Consider the following 19,130-nt stretch of genomic DNA (forward strand, 5'->3'; position numbering starts at 1 on the left):
CTCGTTGGTGCGCGCGAGCAGTGTGAGTTTAATAATTGAATAACATGTATGTTTACATTTATTTTGCAACGCTCGCACACGTAACGCCATACTCGGCCTACTACCATATCAGTTTAATATCCAATTATTAGTGTGGATGTAAACATAATCATTGAGAATACAGCAGTGTTATATTGAGTCTAAATCTGTGTTATATATGTATAAATAGTCTTAATCAGTGTCAGCGTGTATAAATGAGTGTTATGTTGAGTCTAAAACAGAGTCATAAAGTCTAAATCAGTGTCAATTGGTCTCTATTTATTTATTTAACCTTTATTTAACCAGGTAGACCAGTTGAGAACAAATCATTTCCAACTGCGACCTGGCCAAGGTAAAGCGATGCAGTGTGACAAAAACAACAACAGAGAGTTACACATAAACAAACGTACAGTCAATAACACAATAGAAAAATTATGAACAGTGTGTGCAAATGTAGAAGAGTGGGGAGGTAAGGCAATAAATAGGCCATAGAGGTGAAATAATTACAATTTAGCATTAACACTGGAGTGATAGATGTGCAGATGATGTGCAAGTAGAGATACTGGGGTGCAATAGAGCAAGAGGATGAATAACAATATGGGATGAGGTAGTTGGGTGTGCTATTTACAGATTGGCTGTGTACAGGTACAGTGATCGGTAAACTGCTCAGACAGCTGATGCTTAAAGTTAGAGAGGGAGATATAAGACTCCAGCTTCAGTGATTTTTGCAATTCGTTCCAGTCATTGGCAGCAGAGAACTGGAAGGAAAGGTGGCCAAAGTAAGTATTTGCTTTGGGGATTACCAGTGACATATACCTGCTGAAGTGTGTGCTACAGGTGGGTGTTGCTATGGTGGCCAATGAGCTGAGATAAGGTGGGGCTTTACCTAGCAAAGACTTATAGATGACCTGGAGCCAGTGGGTTTGGCGACGAATATGTAATGAGGGCCAGCCAACGAGAGCATACAGGTCACAGTGGTGGGTAGTATATGGGGCTTTGGTGACAAAACGGATGGCAAAGTGATAGACTGCATCCAATTTGCTGAGTAGAGTGTTGGAGGATATTTTGTAAAGGACATCGCCGAAGTCAAGGATCGGTAGGATAGTCAGTTTTATGTTTGGCAGCATGAGTGAAGGAGGCTTTGTTGCGAAAGAAGAAGCCAATACTAGATTTAATGTTGAATTGGAAATGCTTATGTGAGCCTGGAAGGATAGTTTACAGTCTAACCAGACACCTAGGTATTTGTAGTTGTCCACATATTCTAAGTCAGAACCGTCCAGAGTAGTGATGCTAGTCGGGCGGGCAGGTGCAGGGAGCGATCGGTTGAAGAGCAAGCATTTAGTTCTGCTTGCATTTAAAAGCAGTTGGAGGCCACGGAATGAGTGCTGTATAGCATTGAAGCTCGTTTGGAGGTTTGTTAGCACAGTGTCCAAAGAAGTGCCAGATGTATACAGAATGGTGTCGTCTGCATAGAGGTAGATCAGAGAATCACCAGCAGCAAGAGCAACATAATTGATATATACAGAGAAAAGAGTCAGCCCGAGAATTGAACTCTGTGGCACCCCCATAGAGACTGCCAGAGGTCTGGACAACAGGCCCTTCAATTTGACACACTGAATTCTATCTGAGAAGTAGTTGATGAACAAGGCGAGGCAGTCATTTGAGAAACCAAGGCTATTGATTCTGCCAATACGAATGTGGTGATTGACAGAGTCATAAGCCTTGGCCAGGTCGATGAAGACTGCTGCACAGTAATGTCTCTTATCGATGGCGGTTATGATATCGTTTAGGACCTTGAGCGTGGCTGAGGTCCACCCATGACCAGCTCGGAAACCAGATTGCATAGTGGAGAAGGTACGGTGGGATTCGAAATGGTCGGTGATCTGTTTGTTAACTTGGCTTTCGAAGATTTTAGAAAGGCAGGGCAGGATGGATATAGGTCTATAACAGTTTGGGTCTAGAGTGTCTCCCCCTTTGAAGAGGGGGATGACCGTGGCAGCTTTCCAATCTTTGGGGATCTCAGATGATAAAAAAGAGAGGTTGAACAGGCTAGTAATAGGGGTTGCAACAAAGAGAGGATAGAAAGAGAGGGTCCAGATTGTCTAGCCCAGCTGATTTGTATTGATCCAGATTTTGCAGCTCTTTCTCTAAATCAGTATAAGGTAGTCTAAATCAGCATCAAACAGAGAGAGAAACATGCTGTAAAGTGTGCAATGACGTTTATTTGTAACAAAGCAGCAGAGAAGCTGCGGCCTATTGTGACATAAGTCTGCGACTCGATTTCGAAGATGGAATGGGGCTCGTAAACACGTAATAATGGACCGTTGGACATTCGAGACGTCGTCATGTTTCACTATTTTACTCATTGAAAGAGAAATGGTCCACTGAATCATGAACAAGACTGTATAAAATGAAGTTTGAATGGCCTTTGATTTAGTCCATTTTATCCATTACTTACTTATTCATCAGCAGCTAGGCTCTTTTTTCTCTCCCAGTCTTTCAAATCAATATTACGGAGCGTGGTTGTGGTTTTGGAGTGTGGGTTGGGGTTGGGTTTTTTCTTCAAAGTGGTGATTCTGGAGTGTTCAGCCATCTGCTCTCTCGCTCTCTCTCTATCTCACTCTCTCTCTCTCTCTCTCAGCAGTGCCCGTTCATTAAACACACCCTTAGTAACAAGCCGCAAAGTGCCAATCTGTGCCGTGATACGGCCAATCCCTGTCAACTGGGAAGGGAACATCATTTCAACTATTCTGTGTTGCCATGGAAATAGAGACCTCAATAAGTTCATCTTTGCATGTGTGTGCGTTTTTTTCAGGGCTTGGCAGTTGATTGGTTTGTTGGTGATTGTAAAACTGTGTGAGCTCTTGCCTCCCTGCACCAATATGTGTGTGTGCGTGTGTCACTGTTTGCCGCCGTGTGTGCTTGCTTGGATGTGGGTGTGGGTGTTTTAGGGCCTGCCAGTTGGTTGGTTAGTTGGTGGTTATGTGAGCTGTTGCCTCCCTGCACCAGTGTGTGTCCAGTGTGTGTATTCTCTACAGGCTACTCATACATTTCACAAAATGCAATCTCTGGCAAGCGGAGAGAGGAAGAGAAGAAAGAGGGATAACAAGAGGAGTGAGTGGATGAGGGGAGAGAGGGGATTAGAGAAGAGAGGGAATGAATGGAGAGAGAGAATAAGGAGAGTAGAAAGGGACGAGAGGGGATGAGCAGTGGGCTAGATGCAGAAAGACAATGACTGACTAGTGACTTCTAATCTGTTTTTAGGTGATGAATGGCTGTGAAATGGGTCAGTGGACTACGTGTGATGCAATGTTTGAACCAAATTAGATCTGTTTGAAAATGTTGTAACACATTGCAGATGAGTTCAGTAGGTTATGTGATGTCTTTCTTCCCTCATTTGACATTGAGTGTTCAGTGTGTTAGATGCCGTCACGGTCTCCTTTGATATTTTGGTAGTAGTAGTACGTAGTAGTGGTGGAAAAGGTCACTTTGAAGAAAACAATTTTCCCCAGAAACACTGGGAGGATACCAATGTACAGGCGTGTGAAAGGGGACCTCTGGTGTGTGTGTGTGTGTGTGTGTGTGTGTGTGTGTGTGTGTGTATGTATCTGCCTGGGTGTGTGTGTGTGTGGCTTGTTACAGTGGAGTGTGATGCAGCTTGATCAGATGGTTCCTAGGAACTCGTCCCTTTGATGATAATGTTATTTGTGAAAACTCTGCGAGGTAGTTGGCCCCCCCCCCCCCACCTTTCCTAGAGGAAGCGTAAGCGATATCTCAGTTATCTCAATGCTATGCCTCCCTAACTCGCAGAAACATCACCAAATATTACCCCCTCCCTCCACCGTTACACTCCGGATGAAATTTGATTGAAGGAAGTGTTGCAGATGCAGGGTAGGAGGAACCATCAAACGCCATGTAATCACCCAGTAAACATATGGAGAAGAAAAACAGTGTTGTGATACATTCAGATCTGTGGTTTAATAACGCTGGTGCGTTTATTTCTTTCTAATTATGTTTGTGGGAGTGTAAGTGTTAAATCCAATTTGAATTTGTCACATGCTTCGTGAACAACAGGTGTAGGCTAACAATGAAACGCTTGCTCACGGGACATTCCCAACAATGCAGAGAGACAATAGAAAAAGTAGATAAAGACAATAATCTGAGGAATAAATACACAATGAATAATGATAACTTGGCTATATAGACTGGGTATCAGTACCGAGTCGATGTGCAGGGGAACAAGGTAATTGAGGTAGATATGTACATGCAGTGCCTTCGGAAAGTATTCAGACCCCTTGACTTTTTCCACATTGTTATGTTACAGCCTTATTCTAAAATGCATCCTCATCAATCTACACACAATACCCCATAATGACGAAGCAAAAAAAAATCAAACAAAAACTGAAATATTAAATTTACATAAGTATTCAGACCCTCTACTCAGTACTTTGTTGAAGCACCTTTGGCAGCGATAACAGCATCGATTATTCTTGGGTATGACGCTGCAAGCTTGGCACAATTGTATTTTTGGAGTTTCTCCCATTCTTCTCTGCAGATCCTCTCAAGCTCTCCAGAGATGTTTGATCGGATTCAAGTCCGGGCTCTGGTTGGGCCGCTCAAGGACATTCAGAGACTTGCCCGAAGCCACTCCTGCGTTGTTTTGGCTGTGTGCTTAAGGTCATTGTCCTGTTGGAAAGTGAACCTTCGTGCCAGTCTGAGTGCTCTGGAGCAGGTTTTCATCAAGGATCTCTCTGTACTCTGCTCTGTTTTTCTTTCCCTCGATCCTGACTAGTCTTCCAGTCCCTGCCACTGAAAAACATCACCACAGCATGATGCTCCCACCACCATGCTTCACAATAGGGATGATGCCAGGTTTCCTCTAGACGTGACGCTCGGCATTCATGCCAAAGAGTTCAATCTTGGTTTCATCAAGCCAGAGAATCTTGTTTCTCATTCTCAAACTTCAAGAGGACTGTCAAGTGCCTTTTGCTGAGGAGTGTCTTCCGTCTGGCCACTCTACCATAAAGGCCTGATTGGTGGAGTACTGAAGAGATGGTTGTCCTTCTGGAAGGTTCCCACATCTCCACAGAGGAACTCTAGGGCTCTGTCAGAAAGACCATTGGGTTCTTGGTCACCTCCCTGACCAAGGCCCTTCTCCCTCGATTGCTCAGTTTGGCCGAGCGGCTAGATCTCGGAAGAGTCTTAGTGTTTTCAAACTTCTTCCATTTAAGAATGATGGAGGCCACTGTGTTCTTGGGGACTGTCACGTTCCTGACCTGTTTTCCTTTGTTATGTATTTGTTTTAGTTGGTCAGGGCGTGAGTTGGGTGGGTTGGTCTAGGTTTGATTTTCTATGTTGGGATTTTGTGTTCGGCCTGGTATGATTCTCAATCAGAGACAGCTGTGAATCGTTGTCCCTGATTGAGAGTCATACTAAGGCAGCCAGGGTTTCACTTGTGTTTTTGTGGGTGTTTGTTCCTGTGTCAGTGTTTGGGCCACACAGGACTGTTTCAGGTTAGTCACGTTTGTTGGTTGTTGTATTTTGTAGTGTTTGTTGTTTTCCCATTAAAATATGAATACTTACCAATCCGCATCTTGGTCCGATCCATGCTCCTCCTCGTCTGAGGAGGAGAACGACTACGACAGCCGTTACAGGGACCTTCAATGGTGCAGACATTTTTTGGTACCCTTCCCTAGATCTGTGTCTCGACACAATCCTGTCTTGGAGCTCTACGGACAATTCCTTCGACCTCATGGTTTGGTTTTTGCTCTGTCATGCACTGTCAACTGTGGGACCTTATATAGACAGGTGTGTGCCTTTCCAAATCATGTCCAATCAATTGAATTTACCACAGGTGGATTCCAATCAAGTTGTAGAAACATGTCAACGATGATCAATGGAAACAGGATGCACCTGAGCAAAATGTCTAACCTCATAGCAAAGGATCTGAATACTTATGTTTTTTTATTTTGAAAACATTTGCAAACATTTCTAAAAAACTGTTTTTGCTTGGTCATTACTGGGTATTGTGTGTAGATTGATGAGGACACATTTGTATTTAATCCCTTTTAGAATAAGTCTGTAACATAACAAAATGTGGAAAAGTTAATGGGTCTGTCGACGTTAGCTAGCTAGGCTACATAACGTTACATACCATTCAGACACGTCGCAGGGCAGACGTGGTTGAACTTAGTTTTCCGACGTGGTTGAACTTAGTTCTTCGTAGCTAGAAGTTAAGGCTCAAACATATTAGGTTGGATCTGTTGGAAATCTTTCTCGGGATTTTCTAAGGGAAGCAAACCTCCCTCGGGATGCAGTCAGACACAAAGCTGCTCTCGCTGTCAGAGACGTCTGCGTAGCCCATTGTTCCACCGGTGAAGTGTGTGTGTTGTTGACGGAACTAGTAGCGCACGTACACTCCCACTTTTGCAATGTAATGCTTGTCGTTTGACCTTACGCCTGCTCACATGTGAAAGTTAAAGTAAATCACATGATAAATGAGCTGAAAAGGAGGCTGGAAGCCGTCTTCAAGGTGCCGCCAGCCGCCTCTGGTGTGTGTGTGTGTGTGTGTGTGTGTGTGTGTGTGTGTGTGTGTGTGTGTGTGTGTGTGTGTGTGTGTGTGTGTGTGTGTGTGTGTGTGTGTGTGTGTGTGTGTGTGTGATTTAATGGTTCAAACACACTGTTGTGTGCAGGCCCTCTTTAATGGCTGCCATATGGTGTGTTTGTGTGTGCCTGTGCAAATTTGTTGTGTGTAGGTGGGCAGGATGGCTTACCGCACCATGCTGTGTTGTGTTTGTGGTAGCAGAGTGAGCGTGTTCAATGTTTTTGTTGGCACTAATAAAAACATGTAAGGATTTAAATCCACAATCCGGACAATGTAATTACTTAATGCCATTAAGATTAAAATCTTATCCGGGATGGTACCAGAGATACAATTTGTTCCGTTCCTTTTAATATTCAGATCATTTTCATTTCAAATATCAGGTCCAATTTAATTTAGTACATTCATGCGTATGGAATTTAAATAAAACTGACACCATTTATTCAGGTGAACCATAACCCCCAAGACCTCATGGCCAAGTCTTTCCACCCACAGTGCTCTGTTCCTGATGTAATTTCTATAGTGAGGGGGGGTCAAGAGTGGGAGTCACTAGGGTTAAAGTAAGGGTTGTTGACCTGTGTGTGTTCTATCTTATCTGCATGTAATCCGGAGACCACTTACATTTCCAAAGCCATCAGGCGGGTCTGAAAGTGCATCTTTGTCATGCAGGAAAAATGGAAATACAGAGGAGAAAAGGAGCGTAAAGAGAGGGAGGAGAGCGAGGTGAATCTCCAATGGTTCGATTGCTTGGCCTGCAGTGGAGGGGAAATGGAAAGTGTAAGAGAGAGACAGTGAGAGAAAATAAGGCATACACTCCTAAAAAATAAGTGCGCTTTGCGATTCTATACAGAACCTTTTGAAGTCCAGAATGAAACAAGCCATTGACCCGTAGTTAGTTCTATATATCACCATTTCTTCTAGCAGTTTACAGAGAGAAAGAACAAGAGAGAGGAATGTAGAGAGAGAGAGAGATAATTAATTAATAAACAAACAAATTATTTAAGAAATAAATGGATGAACATATTTTGAATACATATAGAGTTGAGAGAGGAAGAGACACGGAATGAGGGAGAGCAAGAGAGAGCAAAGGAACAAGAGAGAAGGAATAAGAGAGAGAGGAGAAAAGTAGGGTGGCGTACCATGAATGTCGGATGGGTTAGCTAACCCCCCTTTTCTGTCCTCCTCTGGAAATGGAAATGGCCCTACTCACAGTTTAGTGCAGTTTAGAATGAGGAATTCCTGTATGCTGCTGTAGCCCGACAGTGTAAAACAGAATGGAGCAGGAGATTTACAAGGATTAGTTCACCACATGTTTCTCTTTATTATGGAAAAGAAGCCATCCTCATTGAAAATGAGAGAGGAAAGGTGAGTTGAGGAGAAAGGATGGAAGACTGGGAAGTAGGGAGAGGAGAGGGGGAAGGGTATTTGTTCCTTAATATTCGTATAGGTAAGACACGCGTATGCGTGCACGGACACGTGCACGCACGCAAACACACACGGCAGCTTTTGCAGCTCTTTGCAATTGTAAAATACAGCCTGGCCGTTGTGTTTATACTAATTTGTCTTTTAGATTTGTTTGTATATGGTCCTCCTTGATCGCACACGCTTTTTCAGTTCTGCCCACAAAATGTATATAGGATTTGAGGTCAGGGCTTTGTGATGGCTACTCCAATACCTTGACTTTGTTGTCCTTAATACATTTTGCCACAACTTTGGAAGTATGCTTGGGGTCATTGTCCATTTGGAAGACCCATTTGCGACCAAGCTTTAACTTCCTGACTGATGTCTTGAGATGTTGCTTCAATATATCCACATAATTTTCCTACCTCATTTTCCTATCTATTTTGTGAAGTGCACCAGTCCCTCCTGCAGCAAAGCACCTCCACAACATGATGCTGCCACCCCCGTGCTTCACGGTTGGGATGATGTTCTTCGGCTTGCAAGCCTCCCCCTTTTTCCTTCAAACATAATGATGGTCATTATGGCCAAACAGTTCTATTTTTGTTTCATCAGACCAGAGGACATTTCTCCAAAAAGTACGATCTTTGTCCCCATGTGCAGTTGCAAACCGTAGTCTGGCATTTTTATGGCGGTTTTGGAGCAGTGGCTTCTTCCTTGCTGAGCGGCATTTCAGGTTATGTCGATATAGGACTTATTTTACTGTGGATATAGATACTTTTGTACCTGTTTCCTCCAGAATCTTCACAAGGTCCTTTGCTGTTGTTCTGGGATTGATTTGCACTTTTCGCACCAAAGTATGTTCATCTCTATATAGAATGCGTCTCTTTCCAGAGCGGTATGACGGCTGCTTGGTCCCATGGTGTTTATACTTGCGTACTATTGTTTGTACAGATGAATGTGGTACCTTCAGGCATTTGGAAATTGCTCGCAAGGATGAACCAGACTTGTGGAGGTCTGCAATTTTGGTCTGAGGTCTTGACTGATTTCTTTAGATTTTCCCATGATGTCAAGCTAAGAGGCACTGAGTTTGAAGGTAAGTCTTGAAATACATCCACAGGTACACCTCCAATAGGCTAATTGACATAATTTGAGTCAATCAGAACCTTCTAAAGCCATGGCATTATTTTCTGGAATTTTCCAAGCTGTTTAAAGGCACAGTCAACTTAGTGGATGTAAACTTCTGACCCGCTGGAATTGTGATGCAGGGAATTATATGTGAAATAATCTGTCTGTAAACAATTGTTAGAAAAATGTGTTGGTTGAAAAACGAGTTTTCATGATTCCAACCTAAGTGTATGTACACTTCCGATTTCAACTGTATATGTACATATCTACCTCATTTATCTCGTACCCCTGCACAACAACTCAGTACTGGTGCCCCGTGTATACAGTGCCTTCGGAAAGTAATCAGACCCCTTGACTTTTTGTTCATTGTTACGTTACAGCCGTATTTTAAAATGGATTAAATAAAATAAAATCCTCATTAATTTACACACAATACCACATAATGACAAAGTGAAAACAGGTTTTTAGAAATTATTGCAGAAATACCTTTTTTACATAAGTATTCAGACCCTTTGCTCTGAGACTCGAAATTGAGCTCCGGTTTCCTTTGATCATCCTTGAGATGTTTCTACAACTTGAATGGAGTCCAGCTGTGGTAAATTCATTTGATTGGAAATTATTTGGAAAGGCACACATCTGTCTATATAAGGTCCCACAGTTGACAGTGCATGTCAGAGAAAAAACCAAGCCATGAGGTCGAAGGAATTGTCCGTAGACCTCCGAGACAGGATTGTGTCGAGACACAGATCAAGAGAAGGGTACCAACAGATTTCTGCAGCATTGAAGGTCCCCAAGAACACAGTGGCCTCCAAGAAGAATCCTGTAATCGCTGCCAAAGGGGCTTCAACAATGTACTGAGTAAAGGGTCTGAATACTTATGTAAATGTGATATATATATATATATATATATTTTATATATAGAATTGTCTAAACCTGTTTTTGCTTTTGTCATTATGGGTTATTGTGTGTAGAGTGATGAGAAATATATATATATTTAATCCATTTTAGAATAAGGCTGTAACGTAACAAAATGTGTAAAGTCAAGGGGTCTGAATACTAAACGAATGCACTGTATATGGACTGGACACCTCTTTCAAACCAGGATAAATCTGAGAGAACATTTGATTCTGGTGCAGCACAAGCGGCCTACAAAGTTACAAGCATAGGTTAGCAAATTTGATTTACATTTTGAAATATAATAGGGCCTATTTGTATAATTAGTAGATGGACTTCTATACTGTACCTTTCATAATATTCCCCCTAATGTCATAAACCTACCTCTTTCTCTCTCTATTGTCGCATCATTCCTTCCTCGCTTTCAACATTTAAATTAAATACCTTTCATTGTCCTTATCTTAATCGTTCTAATGACATGCTTGACTAATATAGGACTAGAATTAGATGTAGATGGCTTTCTCTGCTCTTCACGAAGATTGAATGGTTACGGGTCTGAATAAATAGCCTACCGCCATCGCGCGTTTGCTCTTCTTTCAAACTACCCGTGAGTTCTATTGGAAGCTGTATTTAACTTTTAGAAAATAAGAGCTTTCTTTCATTTCTATTGGTATAAGAAATAAAACAAATTAAGTAAATGTCCAGCAAGCTATTCTTGTCTAGATTTTCCTGCATTGGACTCCAAGAGCTAAGGAGCGTTTTTTAAAGAGGCCAGCAGAGCACAGTTGTGTGTGTATTGTGCAAGAGACAGAGGCAAGTTAGAAGCGTCTAATGCATAAGACTGCACATGCATGCTCTGATTTAAGCAACAATATTTAAGTCATGGCTGTTTCAAACCTCTGCAGCTGCAATAAAATGAAATAAAATCGTCACCCCCAAAAAATGAGGGTGACCCCCGAAAGCTAGACGGAGATGTATCAATTAGATACGCATCCGTTCCTTATATTACTGTAGCATGCGCTATGCTGCAGAAAATGTAGGCCTACCTGTCATAAGAAAAAAAAAGTTAACACGATGAGATGATAGGTCTACATGTATCGTGAGCTGCACTCTTTACTGCGACGGGCTGTCTGTCCCCACCACGAGCGTTCATGATTGTTCATGCAGAGAGAAGGCTGTAGACAAGTCATATTTAGACATTGCGTATCATTTAACAGTTCCATTTCACGTCATGCTGTTTATAGAAATCCTTTATACTCATTTATCATTTTGGCGGTAAATCTCTGTAAATCTCAGTAACCGCGCTCCCGCCATTCGACCCTAATGTGTATGCGACAGAGATGGTGAATGAGAGTACTTCAGGTGAAGTGGTGTATTAAACTCTCCGCTCGCTACTCCACTCATGCCTAAAAGGAGCACTAAAAAAAGAGATCTGTTGAATGAAGTTTCCTCCTCTGTTAACTCTTTTATCAGTCATCCCTCCCTCACCGTGTTGGGAGGAGAGGCCCCTAATGGTCTGCATTTGGTAGCTTAAACACTTCCTCCCCAAGTGCCCATTATGTGAGTGTCCTCACATAACTGCTGTTTTATAGGGGCGAAGAGCCTCAATAGAGTGGACACACACATACACTATCGTACACGCACCCATGCACGCACGCACACACACACACACACTATCATAAGCGCATGCACATTTTGTTACGTTACATTTTGTTACGTTAAATCCTATTCTAAAATGGATTTTAAAAAATATTTTTGGGGGGGAAATGTTTACAAATGTATAAAAAAACTTTTAAAAAACTGAGACCTTATATACAAAAGTATTCAGAGGCTTTGGTATGAGACTCGAATTTGAGCTCCGGTGCATCCTGTTTACATTGATCATCCTTGAGATCTTTCTACAACTTGATTGGAGTCCACCTGTGGTAAACTCAATTGATGAGACATGATATGGAAAGGCACACACATGTCTATTTCAGGTCCCACAGTTGGCAGTGCATGTCAGAGAAAAAAACAATCCATGAGGTCGAAAGAATTGTCCGTAGAGCTCCGAGACAGGATTGTGATGAGGCACAGATCTGGGGAAGGGTACCAAAAAATGTCTGCAGCATTGAAGGTCCCCAAGAACACAGCGGCTTCCATCATTCTTAAATGGAAGAAGTTTGAAACCACCAAGACTCTTCCTAGAGCTGGTCACCCAGCCAAACTGAGCAATCGGAGGAGAAGGGCCTTGGTCAGGGAGATGACCAAGAACCCCATGGTCACTCTGACAGAACTCCAGAGTTCCTCTGTAGAGATGGGAGAACCTTCCAGAAGGACAACCATCTCTGCAGCACTCCACCAATCGGGCCTTTATGGTAGGAAGCCACTCCTGAGTAAAAGGCACATGACAGCCCACTTGGAGTTTGTCAAAAGGCACCTAAAGGACTCTCAGAACATGAGAAACAAGATTGTCTGGTCTGATGAAACCAAGATTGAACTCTTTGGCCTAAATGCCAAGCATCACATCTGGAGGAACCTTGCAATCATGGTGGTGGCAGCATCATGCTGTGGGGTTGTTTTTCAGCAGCATGGACTGGGAGACTAGTCAGGATCCAGGGAATGATGAACGGAGCAAAGTACAGACAGTTTGTAGCGTTATACCCAAGAAGGCTCGAGGCTGTAATCCCTACTCAGTATTTTGTTGAAACTCCTTTGGCAAAGGGTCTGAACACCTATCTAAATGTGATATTTCAGTTCTTGAAAAATGTATAAATTGGCAAAAAATTCTAAAAACCTGTTTTGCTTTGCCATTCTGGGGTATTGTGTGTAGATTGATGAAAAAACAACAATTTCATACATTTTTGAATAAGGCTGTAACGTAACTAAATGTGGAAAAAGTCAAGGGGTCTGAATACTTTCCAAATGGACTGTAAGCATGCACACACACACACACACACATCCTTAGAATGGTCTGTGAATTAACATTTAAAGGACAGGTGAGATGGTAGGACATACATTTGGTGCAGTGTGTCAGAATAAGACATTCATCCATGTTTCTCAAACATCACATTTTGAAGTTATTACAAACATCACATTTCTAAGTGTTTTAGGTTCAATTTAGGCATTATCTCCAAATTATTTAAGTTAGGGTTAAATTCAGGCATTAACCCCTGAAATCTTAAGGTTAGGCGTTAACTCTGAATGGTTAATTAAGGTAAGGGTTAAGGTTTGGGATATGCTAAGAACAAAAACAAAAGTACATTTCTATCACTGGATTTCAACTTGTAACCTTTGGAATCAGAGGCAGATGCATACCCCTATCCACCATCCCCGTTACCAATGCCTCGGCAAAACCGAAACCTTCTTCAAGGTAACAGCACTCACCGTTGCCCCTAGCAGCCAGTTTCCATGTCAGCTCCCGACGTCCTCAGACATGGATGAACGTTGAATACTGTCTTGTATCATGGGGGACCTGGCTGTAATTTTTAATGAAAATCATGCAAATCATTACATGTGTTAAAAGCAAATTGCAACTGAAAACGTGGGTATAAGTGAATTCACCATGGCGAGGTGTTTTATATGGAAGCCCATACCTGCCCCCAAAATGTGTTAATAAAATGCCTCATGATTTGTCAACATGCTCAATTAATCTGTGCTTGATCAACTGTAGTCTACTGATTAATAATAATAATAATTAATAAGCCTATCTGATCCCATCCGGGCCCAGAGGAAACGTAATGTTCCGTTTTTACAGCCTAACCTATGTATTTATAGCTGAAATAGGCCCGTTTATTTGTGATCTGAGAAAATGTGAACCTGATCAAATTTGGTTTATATTCACACTGCGGGTGGCTAGGCTACCTCTGCCTTTTTAATCCAAAATGATTGACTGGAATGAATCAATAAAAACAATAGTGATGACATACTGTATGTTTATCTTTTTAATTACAGATGCAATGGCCTACAAAATGCAGCCCTGTATACAGCGAGCTCAGCCCTGTTTTATTCTCCAATCGCAGTTGTTATCTCTTTTTCTGTGTAAAGGGTCTCAAATATTAGGAACATGTCTATACGTTTCAGCTGTTTCAGAAACATTGGTCTGCTATTACCATTTACTATAAGAGTGTTGGCTCAAGGAGACAATTCTGTTGACACTGCCCTGCTTCAAGCGGGGCAACTGTCAGGTGAGTGTTGTTCTCTACCTCCAGAGGTTAGGATTATGGGTTAGAATATGTGTAGGAGACAAGCTAATTAAGGGAAATTACCATCTCTGTAATTCAATGGTTTTCAGTAATATAGCCTTCACAAAGTGAGTGTCTAAGTGAATATGTTATCTTTGAAATTAAAGTCATTGTATCTTCATAATGAGTTTAATTTTAAAGATAACATCTTCACTTTGACACTCAATTTGTGAAGGCAATAGTACTGAAAACCATTGAAGAAAACAACAATTTTATCATAAGGCCTTTCTCTGAGGGCTTAGTTACACCCTAACACAGTGGTCTGAATCTCCTGGTTTACGTGCCACATCAGGCCTGCAAGTCACATTATGCTGGCTTGCAAAATTATGTGTAATTCCTATTGGAATCCAGCCAGAGTGAGGATATCCAACAATTGGAACTTTTAATCACTGCATTCAGAATGACTTCCAGGGTAGAGAAGATTGATTATTCAGACTACCTACATCATATAAACTGGAACAGCCCTCTCAGTAACGGGTGCAATAAGTCCAACTACGAACAGAATGGATTAGTTTAGAAAAAATGTACTTTATTTATTTTTGTGTAGCATGATTGATCAACCAATCAAAAAACATGCAACAACGCAGGTACTGAAACAAACAATTCTGCACGAGTTTATGCTGCAAAATACGATAACGATGGGCGTGGCTTTGAGTTGCTTTGAGCAAACATGAAGTTGTCATTTTACTCAACAAGCTCGTTCAAATTCAGCTGACTTCGAGCAGAGTTCTTTGAGTAAACACACCTTACCACATTAGCTCAAATTCTCATCGTTGTGAAGTCCACTCGACTCACAGAATAACTCTGATTAAGCAATTGGTTAAGTTGTCCTTTTTTTTTACTGTCTGCGTGTGTGCGCGTGCGCGAGAGAGAGAGAGTGGGAGAGAAAGAGAGAGATGAACTTGCCAGTGGTCACTGTAAGGACCTGTAAAGCCTCTCAGGTTTTAGTGTAATGTCTTAGAGTCAGCCCTCTGGGGCTTCTGACACGTGTCTCTGCTGACATCTCACAAACATCTCCGACACACAGTCAACCTCTTCTCTTTACACATGTTAGAAAACGATCATCCATCGTAGTCAGTTAGCTAAGACGGTTACTATTTTGATGAGTCGATGATAAAACCACACGCTGATCCAACTTTGGGCCTGCTTATTTTCTGAATTCTTTAAACTAATGTAAACTATTGTATGTTACTTACACATTGTGTGTGTGTGTGTGTGTGTGTGTGTGTGTGTGTGTGTGTGTGTGTGTGTGTGTGTTTGCGTGCACTTGAGTTCTACCTGGTGTGTGTGTGTGTGTGTGCTACCTGTGTGTCTGTGCTACGTACCTCTGTGTGTTGTCATGTGTTTATGCCCCCAGCAGCTCTGTGCCTCAGGCCTGTAGCCAGTCAGGTCAGAACAATAGAGGAGCTGCTCCCCCTGCTGCCACTCCCCTGAACTGTTCTCTCTCCTTCTGGTGTGTGTGTGTGTGCATGTAACTGCACATACATTGGGGCAAAAAAGTATTTAGTCAGCCACCAATTGTGCAAGTTCTCCCACTTAAAAAGATGAGAGAGGCCTGTAATTTTCATCATAGGTACACTTAAACTATGACAGACAAAATGAGAAAAAAAAATCCAGAAAATCAAATTGTAGGATTTTTAATTTATTTATTTGCAAATTATGGTGGAAAATAAGTATTTGGTCAATAACAAAAGTTTATCTCAATACTTTGTTATATACCCTTTGTTGGCAATGAAAGAGGTTTTCTGTAAGTCTTCACAAGGTTTTCACACACTGTTGCTGGTATTTTGGCCCATTCCTCCATGCAGATCTCCTCTAGAGCAGTGATGTTTTGGGACTGTTGCTGGGCAACACGGACTTTCAACTCCCTCCAAAGATGTTCTATGGGGTTGAGATCTTGAGACTGGCTAGGCAACTCCAGGACCTTGAAATGCTTCTTACGAAGCCACTCCTTCGTTGCCCGGGCGGTGTGTTTGGGATCATTGTCATGCTGAAAGACCCAGCCACGTTTCATCTTCAATGCCCTTGCTGATGGAAGGAGGTTTTCACTCAAAATCTCACGATACATGGCCCCATTCATTCTTTCCTTTACACGGATCAGTCGTCCTGGTCCCTTTGCAGAAAAACAGCCCCAAAGCATGATGTTTCCACCCCCATGCTTCACAGTAGGTATGGTGTTCTTTGGATGCAACTCAGCATTCTTTGTCCTCCAAACACGACGAGTTGAGTTTTTACCAAAAAGTTCTATTTTGGTTTCATCTGACCATATGACATTCTCCCAATCTTCTTCTGGATCATCCAAATGCTCTCTAGCAAACTTCAGACGGGCCTGGACATGTACGGCTTAAGCAGGGGGACACGTCTGGCACTGCAGGATTTGAGTCCCTGGCGGCGTAGTGTGTTACTGATGGTAGGCTTTGTTACTTTGGTCCCAGCTCTCTGCAGGTCATTCACTAGGTCCCCCCGTGTGGTTCTGGGATTTTTGCTCACTGTTCTTGTGATCATTTTGACCCCCCGGGGTGAGATCTTGCGTGGAGCCCCAGATCGAGGGAGATTATCAGTGGTCTTGTATGTCTTCCATTTCCTAATAATTGCTCCCACAGTTGATTTCTTCCAACCAAGCTGCTTACCTATTGCAGATTCAGTCTTCCCAGCCTGGTGCAGGTCTACAATTTTGTTTCTGGTGTCCTTTGACAGCTCTTTGGTCTTGGCCATAGTGGATTTTGGAGTGTGACTGTTTGAGGTTGTGGACAGGTGTCTTTTATACTGATAACAAGTTCAAACAGGTGCCATTAATACAGGTAACATCATTCCTTCAATTCTGACCAGTTTACCAGTCCCTACCGATGAAAAACACCCCCATAGCATGATGCTGCCACTACCATGCTTCACTGTGGGGATGGTGTTCTTGACGTGATGAGAGGTGTTGGGTTTGCGCCAGACATAGCGTTTTCCTTGTTGGCAAAAAGCTCAATTTTAGTCTCATCTGACCAGAGTACCTTCTTCCATATGTTTGGGGAGTCTCCCACATGTCTTTCGGCGAACACCAAATGTGTTTGATTATTTTTTTCTTTAAGCAATGGCTTTTTTATGGCCACTCTTCCGTAAAGCCCAGCTCAGTGGAGTGTATGGCTTAAAGTTGTCCTATGGACAGATACTCCAATCTCTGCTGTGGAGCTTTGCAGCTCCATCATGGTTATCTTTAGTCTCTTTGTTGTCTCTCTGATTAATTAATGACCTCCTTGGCTGGTCCGTGAGTTTTGGTGGGCGGCCCTCTCCTGGCAGGTTTGATGTGGTGCTATAGTCTTTCAATTGTTTAATAATGGATTTAATTGTGCTCCATGGGATGTTCAAAGTTTCAAATATTTTATTGTAACCCAACCCCGATCTGTACTTTTCCCCAACTTTGTCCCTGACCTGTTTGGAGAGCTCCTTGGTCTTCATGATGCCGCTTACTTGGTGTTGCCCCTTTCTTAGTGGTGTTGCAGACTCTGGGTTCTTTCAGAACAGGTATATATACTGAGATCATGTGACACTTAGATTGCACACAGGTGAACTTAATTTAACTAATTATCTGACTTCTGAATGTAATTGGTTGCACCAGATCTTATTTAGGGGCTTCATAGCAAAGGGGGTGAATACATATGCACGCACCACTTTTCTGTTTTTTATTTGATTTCACTTCACCAATTTGGACTATTTTGTGAATGTCCATTACATGAAATCCAAATAAAAATCTATTTAAACTACATGTTGTAATGCAACAAAATAGGAAAAACGCCAAGGGGAAGAATACTTTTGCAAGGCACTGTATATGCCCCCTTTATTTATCCTACGGTTCTGACTTTGTGTACAGGGAGAATACGGCCCATGTTCTGAGTTCTGTCGCTGTACATTTCAAAAGTGCTGACCAAATAGTCCTAGCTCGCTCATTAATGTCTTAATCGAAATTACGGATGGCCTCTTATCCACTCGTCATTCCCTTATGCCATAGATTGTACATCTCAATTGTCAGTAGAAACTCCATTTGTTTAGGCAAGTTAGCCATATCAGCTATATATTTTTTTAAAAGCTTGATTTGATGTTTTTTTAACCTGTCTAGGACTGGGGTTCCGCTAGCGGAAGCGGGGCGCCAAAATCAATCAACAGAAATCTCATAACTCAATTTTCTCAAACGTACAAGTATTAGACACCATTTTAAAGATAAAATTCTCGTTAATACAACCACAGTGTCCGATTTCAAAAAAGCTTTTCTGCAAAAGCAGAACTTATCATTATGGTAGATCAGCAACTAGTCACAGAAAGCATACAGCGATTTTCCAACCAAAGAGAGGAGTCACAAAAACCAGAAATATTGATACAATTAATCATTAACCTTTGATATTCTTCATCAGATGACACTCCCGGGACAATATGTTACACAATACATGTATGCTTTGTTCGATCAAGTTCATATTTATATCCAAAAACCTCAGTTTACATTTGGCTTTGCCTCCAAAACATCCCGTGAATTTGCACAGAGCCACATCAAATCACAGAAATACTCATAATAAACATTGATAAAAGATACAAGTGTTATTCACAGATTTAAAGATATACGTCTCCTTAATGCAACCGCTGTGTCAGATTTCAAAAAAACTTTACGGAAAAAGCAAACCATGCAATAATCTGAGTACGGCGCTCAGACGACAAATCAACCCAAAGAGATATCCGCCATGTTGGAGTTAACATAAGTCAGAAATAGCATTATAAATATTCACTTACCTTTGATGATCTTCATCATAATGCACTCCCAGGAATCCCAGTTCCACAATAAATGTTTGATTTGTTCAATAAAGTCCATCATTTATGTCCAAATTACTCATTTT

The sequence above is a fragment of the Salvelinus namaycush genome, chromosome 19 (genome assembly GCF_016432855.1).
Source record: "Salvelinus namaycush isolate Seneca chromosome 19, SaNama_1.0, whole genome shotgun sequence".
Lineage (NCBI taxonomy): Eukaryota > Metazoa > Chordata > Actinopteri > Salmoniformes > Salmonidae > Salvelinus > Salvelinus namaycush.